The sequence below is a fragment of the Apium graveolens genome, chromosome 7, assembly GCF_009905375.1.
Source record: "Apium graveolens cultivar Ventura chromosome 7, ASM990537v1, whole genome shotgun sequence".
Lineage (NCBI taxonomy): Eukaryota > Viridiplantae > Streptophyta > Magnoliopsida > Apiales > Apiaceae > Apium > Apium graveolens.
In genome coordinates this window covers 29,412,040-29,420,960 of record NC_133653.1, presented here as the reverse complement: position 1 = coordinate 29,420,960, position 8,921 = coordinate 29,412,040, and the positions used below count along the sequence as shown (strand labels likewise).

At 33.0% G+C, this 8,921-nt stretch overlaps 1 long non-coding RNA gene across 5 annotated transcripts; it reads right to left on the bottom strand.

The window, feature by feature from the left end:
- Positions 1-2,095: 2,095 nt before the first annotated feature.
- LOC141672475 (uncharacterized) lies at positions 2,096-8,064 on the bottom strand. 5 transcript variants are annotated; one of them, XR_012555540.1, is made up of 5 exons: positions 7,969-8,064; positions 4,750-4,816; positions 4,500-4,583; positions 4,330-4,406; positions 2,096-2,790 (listed from the first exon to the last, which is right to left on the bottom strand). It is a non-coding gene; the product is annotated as an uncharacterized LOC141672475 (long non-coding RNA). The 5 variants fall into 5 exon arrangements; XR_012555541.1 differs by lacking the exon at positions 2,096-2,790 and adding an exon at positions 3,857-4,246; XR_012555539.1 differs by lacking the exon at positions 2,096-2,790 and adding an exon at positions 3,857-4,214.
- Positions 8,065-8,921: the final 857 nt, after the last annotated feature.

Here is an 8,921-nt window from a genome sequence, read left to right as displayed (position 1 = left end):
AATTCAAAAATAACTAACCAAAATATAACAAAACACCCCAAAATGGGAGACAAAATAAACTTGGAAAGATACACAAAACCCCAAAAATTTGGATTTCTTGAAATATTGGATTTTATTGAAAGAAAATCAACGAAAACGTAAGAAAATAAAGAGATTAGGTCCTTTTACAGAAGAAAACCTAATGAAAAGCCCTCTACTAGTTTGAGAAATGACAAACACAAACGAGGTTAAAATATGTTTTAAAACAAACCAACACAAGTTCTATAATAATATAATTACTAGTATATAACCCATGCGATGCACGGTTATTTTTATAATTATATATTGTAAAATATAATTTTAATATACTGCTGACCCCTAATATAATAATTTTACACCACGGTAATTTTTTACATTATAAATTAAAATTATAATTTTAATATATAATAGGATTCGAATCTTATAGTTCTTATATAATAATTTTTAAGATTATATGTAACGATTTTCATTAGTTTGATTTGACGGTTCTGGATTAAGTGACCACAGATCAACAAATAAACTTTTAACGTTCCGTCTTTAATATAATAGTATAGATAGATTCGGTCATTAGATATGTTTAAAATTAAAACAATTACATAGTGTTTTAAAATATATAAACCATTAAAAAGAGCACAAAAAAAATAGACTTGGTTTTTAAATACATATAGGCATATAGTAGAGGAACTCAATATAATTTGGTTGTATTTTGAATAGATGAATTATATATTAATTTAAATTTCCTCTAAAATAAGTTTTAAATTAGGGAAATTCTCATTGGTGCCCTTGTATAATTGGCTTTTCTATATGGTATCATTTCGTGTTTTGATCTTACGGACGACACCCTCAAATTAACCGATTAAGCTAATTACACCATCCCGTTAGTGGAAACGTTAGTAAAACGTTTAGTCCATATATTTTATTATTTTTATTCTACTTTTTAATCTTAAAACCATAATTATATTAAAATCAAAAACTAAACAAAAGAAAAATGAAACGATAGATAGGGTCTTCTAAATATACGGGTTCAATTAGAGGCTGAGCTATGGTTCGGGTGGAAAGAGGAGAAAGAGGGACAAAGAGGATCGTTTAGTACCATCACAATCATTCCATCTAACTGAAGTTGCAGGTATGTTTTCGATTCAATTGTATGAATGTGTACAAAGAATAGTATCATCAGTCCATGATTTTTTGAAGCGTATGCATATACATAATCGTATGTATGTGTATGTAAGCATATAATTGTGCATGATTAGTATGTTACTTGTCCGTATGTATGTTCATTTGTGTTTGTTCATATGCATATTCATATAGTGAGTGTGTGTTTGATTTGCAGAATGGGTGACGATACTAGGGTTTTGAGATTTAATTAGAGAAATCTTAAGTTGGTGGATATTAATGTAGATGTAGAGAGATCTAATTTACTTGATATTGTCATTGAGTATCATGAGGATGAAGCAAAAAGATTAGGAATGAAGTTGAATTATCATTTTCCAGTCTTTACTTATGTGTGGAAAATACTTATGTGTGGAAAATGGACCATCGAAAACTGAAAACTGATAAAGATTTGCTCCTAATGTATGAAAGAATCCCCGATAAGTTGATTGTAGTTTGGGTTGGAACCATGATGAAACCTAATCCCTTATAAGTTAGTGTTGAACTATAGAAAAAGGGCTGGAAATATGACCAATGTGGGTGATTCGGGTCATCTTGATGATCTTCCATCCCTTGATGATCTTGAAGATACCTCAGTGCCTGATGATGAACCTACCCCATCCAAAACAAAAAAAAAACCAGCAAGGAAAATAAACCCAAAAAAGTACCTAAATCCAAACTTAAACCATTTCAAACCAATCTACCACCACCACCTATATCTCCCATAACAACTTTTCAAGCACTTAAGCGTAGAAGAAACCCTAAATTTTTCCATGTTTTGGCAGTAAAGGCCCAAAATTTGACACTTCATGAGCAGTCCTTGTTTGCTAAAAAAATACCAAAGACCACAGCCAGAAGGAAAGGATTATCAACAACATCTCAGTTTTCTGGACCCTTAATGTATATCTTGTTTTGGAAGGTTTACAATGCCACATCTCAGTTCACATTTAGGAAAGTCATGAAGAGACTTACACTTGAAGGAGGTGAGAGGGTGATGGAATGGTTTGCTCAGCTAGGGATGCTGCAACTTGGAGTAAGTATAAGTTTGATCCAAATGTATTAAATGACTCCAACACAAGCAATTTTGTGGAGAGCTTCAATTCCACACTTGACATTGACAGATGTAGGGCAATTCTGACTTTGCTTGAAGATAATGCATATATATGTTGAATTCATGCACTTATACATACATACATCTCATTTGCATATATATGTTGTAAATAGGAATTAGGAGATATGCATGGTTAGAATTACTTCAAGACATGAAAATGCACTTACATGGAGTGATGATGACCTCTGCCTAAAAATCATGAAGCTTGTTAAAAATATTGGGAAGGATACAATCAGCTGCATGGCTTATATGTCTAGTCCTAGAGAATATAAAATTCATGAGGGTAAATACCAATTCCCCTTGTCTTTAAATAACAAAATTTGTCAGATATCTGGGATCCCCCTTAGGCATGCAATTAGGGCTATGCTTCATGCTAAAATTGATCCCCAAAAGGTTGTGAGTTCATAGTACCATTTTAGGACATACAAACAAACTTATAATTTCAAGATAAGTCATTGGCTCCCTTTTAGCATCACACGCTTTCCATCGACATCATTGATTGCATTATCCTTGATGAAGATTTAATAATGTCAGTTGGTACGGAAATATCAAATAACTTATAAAAAAAGTGGAAAAAAATAAAGAGTAAAATGCAGAGTATATAATCAAAAAAAAATTTGTGCATTTTCTTAACTAATTAAGCTAGACAGTGAGGGTTGTCTTGTGATTTCACAATTAATAAACCGTAACTGAGAGATAGTAGAAAGAACACCGAGATAGATTGCATAAATAAAGGCAACGGAGATTTGCAAAGGGAGATCATAAAGAAGTCAGGAGATCATGTAAATTATTGAGATGACGAACAATTGATCAAAGACTACAATATAGCACTGATATGCATTGCGGAAATTAATTGAATATAGTATTGCATTGACATGTTATAATTGAAAAATCCAAGCTATGAAACTACTGTACTACTTCCATTAAAGATTGAGATAAAAACAAGTGAAATTGTATTGTTTGTATTACAAAAACGGGTTAAATATCAAAGTGGTCACTTAACTGTAAAACTGAAGGCCGTATATCAGTTTAATCATCAAATTTAATGGGGTATCATTTGAATCACTAAAATTATAATAAATATCAAACATATAATTCGAAATATGTGTCCGAGAATTAAAAATTATTTTATGTAGTTCTATATATTTTTCTGAAATCATATTACAACCAAATGAAAATATATGAATTCTAGTATTTTATATAATATAGTAAGATTTTTTAAAAATTATCTACTATTTATTTTTAATTTTGTAGTCATTTCTTTTATTTAAATAAAAATAATTAGTATATAAATTTTTAAAAATCTCACAAAATCATCTAAAATACTATGAATTCATAACTTTTCATTTGGTTGTAATAAAATTTAAGAAAAATGTTTAGAATTTCATAAAATAACTTTTAATTTTTGAACACATATTTTGAGATATTTATTTGATATTTCTTACGAATTTAGTGATTCAAATGATATCCCGATAAATTTGATGATTAAATTGATATATAACCATCAGTCGATTACTTTGATATTAAAAACTAATCACTAATTGTACAATATCATTGCAATTATATATACGCACACACTACATAGATATAGACATAGAATAAAAAAAATTGGGATTAAAACAGGGAATTATTTGATAATTGAGGCGTGTGTATGCATTGATCCAATCTATCTCCTTCTCTTCTGGTACTGCATAACCATAGCAGTCACGCGATCGATTCTCTCATGTGAAGATATACTTAATAGCAAGATTATGTTGAGAAGGCCAGTAGAATCAAATAATCAAACTCCTAGGAATTTTGTTAATAATATATTATCTGATGGAAATGACATCCAGGAGTACTTTAAAGTAAAAAATGGCCACAAATAACTTTACTCCTACTAATTTCAACCTCCTAGTTTGCTCTCCGTTTTTTTGGACTCTTCTGCATAGACCTAAGTTGTATTCAGGAGATCAGGAGCAATAACTGTACTCAGGAATATGACACAGATATTTACTATCAATTCTAAAAGAAACAAGAGAGAAAATTGCAAAAAAGTTATCGATCACCTCGAGATGGATGGGCCACTGTATATGCTCCGCACCTCGTCCCATCACGTATTTGCTTTCCTATTGTACCCTGCTTCCTACAATATCATGGCATCTACTATCCAACTGTCAACCAAAGTACCACAAGTATAAAACTGGAGCTACAAAATTATATAAGAAATAGCAATTACCTTGAGTGTTTTCATTGTAATTAGTTCTGAAGAGTCCATCTTCCCTGCATTTATAAGCTTTGCGATCTTTCCTAAACCCACCGGCTGCAATGAAAAACCAGGTACATTACAATCAGAACACACAAAACATGTAGCATTTTCAATGCACTGCAGCAACAGAAAATCCAATAAATTATCAATATGAAGGCTCTAAAACTGGGTTAAAGAATAAAAACATTGTTCGAAACCCATTTATCGAAACTAAGACTACCTCATCTTCCGTTCCTTCATGAACTTTGCTTTAAAATCTGATACAACACCTTGCAATTCGAATAACACTGCAATCATCACAAGAATGCACAAAACTGAAGTAAGTTAACCGAGATTAAAAGCTATGATGAGAATTTACACCTACTCACTAAACTATTCCAACTTTGTAGGGGACATGAACCTCGATTTTATATGTAAAGTAATTGAATGTTGCAGAGGCGTGATGAAGGGAAAGGGAAACAGTGGAAAAGCGCACGGTTCTATGTAATACGCAAGCGGTCGGCAGGGGCAGTGTTTGATTGTGTAAAGTGAGCTTTGCCGAGAAAGTTAGAGATTGCAGAGGCGTGATGATGGAAAGGGGAACCAGCGGAAAAGAGTACGATTCTATGTAATACGTGCTAAAATATGTGTACATGCTTAATCATATCCTACCTGGCCCAACCAGATATCACCAATATTTGTACAAGTGACCAAGTGAGGGCTCCTGACAAGACTCGGAAATTTAATGACAAAAATTTCACCATATATTTTACTTGTATTATCAATTAGTATTGCCTATGTTAACAAGATTTGACACAATACAAACTTCATTCCCAAATAGTTTAACAATCATAATTTTCAGATGAACAAAGAGTATTAATTTATACCGGATACTGGTGTGGTGATTGAAGCTATATAAAAATCTGTAACCAAAACAACTGGACAACAATTTTAGCTGTAGAGGGATAACTTTTGGCGATCATATTTACGTATTTCGATTACTACGAACCAGAAGTATGCCTACTAATACTTTAGATGTGTGGGACGATTCTTCTTTTAGGTGACAAAAGTTACTATACATCTTGGTTTTTCTTTTATACCCAATAAAGCACAATAGACAAAAGATGCCACTGAAACTTAAAATAACTACCTGGAGTCAGGACTCCACGCATGAAAGGGTAAGAGGATCCACAGCGCTAGGGTATTTTTTTTTAGACCCCACCCACATTCCACCTAAGGAAAAGTGGGATTAGAAAACAAACTGGCCAAAACGTTGCAGTCATGCGACCCATTTCACGGTTCTCAATATTTTCATTATACTAAACTTAAATTGTGTAGACTTTGATAACATAAAATTACAACGTTGCTTTGTCAAACTTTAACATTTAAGTAAATAAAATACTAAAGTGGGACGGGACCTCCAAACTGGGACTGCCCACTTTATTTGAGTTTGCTCCAACGGTTGAGAGTCTCTTTTTTCATTTGGAAACCATTTCACGCAGCCCAATACATGAATTGGGTCCGCGCTGTGGATGCTCCAAGGATCTCAGGAACTTGATGCCATACACCATGTGAGGCATCGGAGAATTTGCCGAAAGAAAACCAAAGATTAATAAGCCAATCATAGTTTCTATAAACTTTGATCAATAATAAATGCCAAAGAAGTCGGACCTGAAACCCAGAACAATCTGGAGTAACAAGCCCAGAAGGTCCGGTAACAACAGGTGACTTGTTACTAAAGATTACCTCAAAACATTAAGTACTTTCAGAACAGTAACAAGTCGCAACTACCACAAGAATCACTACGAGAATATAGAGAAAGTAAAAACCAAGAGGATCTTCCCAGAACCATTGTTTAGCCTAACTAGAAGTCTTTGGCTCCTTAGCCTCCTTATAAATTTTTCCATGGCACTACTGCCGCCTATCTATATAAATCAATCTCTTGCAACTATCATGCACAATTTCTCCTACATCACATCAATCACTCCACTGATTTATAATTCAAAGAAACCATGGATTAAATCCTTTACATAATCCATAATTACCTAAAGGCAAATTATCCCAAAACACAACAATAATATCCATTTCTCCTATATTAGCCCCCAATGTCGAACAAACTTTGTATAAATTAGTAAACAACAATCCCCGGATTTTATCTCTATAACTAGGTCAATCACTAAGGTCCCTATCAAAAAGTGTTGTGCGCACATACACATTATAGGACTCAAACACAACATATATACAATAAGCTCAGAGGTCAACATATTTAACAAACACAAACTCTAACACAGCACACAATAAGATCACACACACAATTTCATAAACACATGGTTTCAAGTTCAAAACATTACAACATCCAAAAAGTATAAAGAACTCAATATGGTTATGTGGATGAGTGGAAAACGTCCAACCAAAGGATAATCACCAAAGAGCTAAGCTGTAATACACGTACCCACTAGCAATACTGGTTCATTTAAAGGTACAGTTGTTCACGGAATTTTATATAGATGTATATAAGGATACAAGGAGTGGGAACAATATCCAAAAGTATTAAGGGGGCATTTGGTTCGAGTAGTGCTATGGGGTGGAATCAGGAATCGAGTTAAAGTGGTATGGAGCTGAGGTATCATTTATGATATCAGGTGTTTGGTCGAGTGATAGAATGAATATGTTTGATTTAAATTATTTTTAAGTCATTAATTTAAAATATTGTTTTACTTATTATTTTAATAATTTTTTGGTTCATTACTTTATTTGGTATTAAGCATTTACATTTGGTTGCTTAAATAGAGTTGAAATACTAGAACTAAAGTTGATTCCTCATGAGTTTGGAGAAATAAAATTTTTAGGGTTTGAAATGAACGAAACTCATACCTAAATGTCTCCGACTAAACGACGCCTAGGTAAGCTATACAAACCACTTCCCTTGTTAAACTTTTTAGTGGTCTTACTACAAACAACCAGGTCTTTCTTAATCGGAACATTCTTGACGGTCTTGCTACAAACAGTAAGAACATTCTTAAGCAACTAAAACATCAAATTATGCATCATTTTATGTATTACGTTTTTTCTACACCTTCACCCTTGTCCAAAATAAACATATGCACATCAACATATGCGCCTATTTGTTTGGTTTATTAAATTACTGTAAGGCAAGGGGCAGAATGAGATTTATGTGATGTCCAACAAAATCCAGAGTTCATGCACAAGCAAAAACTAATAGTTTATAATTATATTCACAGAAAGCAATTAAATGAGAGACCTAGAGCAGAAAGGTTTGTTCAATCAGATCTGCAACAAGACCCTTATTCCTCGCAGAGCTAGATTAATCGAAAAAAAGGTTGATAATTCAATTATATACATCTAATTGTATACTAAAACAGCAGCCAACCTTCACATATTAATTGTACAGATTGTTTATCATGTAATAGAAATAAATTAATGAGAAAAAAATGCTTACCTAATTGAATTCAGAGTTTCCACTTTCCACTGAACCTTAAAAGCCCGTTTATACACATATTTATGTTCATTGATGACATTTTCAGATGAATTTTGGGTTTTTTTCGTATTGTTTTGTTTAAGTTATTATTTGTGTGTTTGATTGTCTCGCTTTATGCGATGTATCTCGTTTTGTGCAATGTGGTGGTTGTGTTGAAAATAAATTGGACAGTGTGTTTGGAGATCTGAATATCTCGTATCAACAACACTTTCGGCAGGCTTATAGTTGGTGTCCGACAGGTAGATAGCTGGGGTGCGCTTGGAACGGTGGTGAAAATCAGATGTGCTCACCTCTCACAAAAAATATTTGTTCATAACATGAGGCCTCTAAGCTCAATTGTTGCAACTGAGTCCTCTGAACATTGCATTATCAATGAAATTAACGTGAGGGTTAATTGTGAAACTACTGTTTTCAGAAGAGATACTTGCTGAATTGCCCGAGAAACCATTACCTTCATTTTTAATTTTCACAATATTTGTATTCAATTTGTTAAACAATCCGGAAACAAAATGACTAATTATTTAGCTCTATTTATTTTTCAACCTGGTTACATGATCAGTTGGGGGTTGTCCTGATTGAGTCTTTTTCGAGTTAATGAAATCTGCTTTAAATTTGGCAAAAAAAAACAGCATCTTTCTTATGGGAAACTTCTTCCGGAGCTTATTTTTCTATCAAGCAAAAAAACCGTATATGCAAAATCTAGGGGGTGGCATCACAAACTCCGGTGACTCAACTTGAGAGAGAATTGCAGCAACAGCAACGGGAACGGAACAATAAGTAGAATAGATGAAAATTTAAGATTTAAAGTTTTCGGTATATTTATAAAGAAAAATGCAAGTTTGATATTCAAGAAAATTATTCGAAGAACAGAACAGAAACAACCTTACATGATTCAACCGCAACACCAAGCGAAA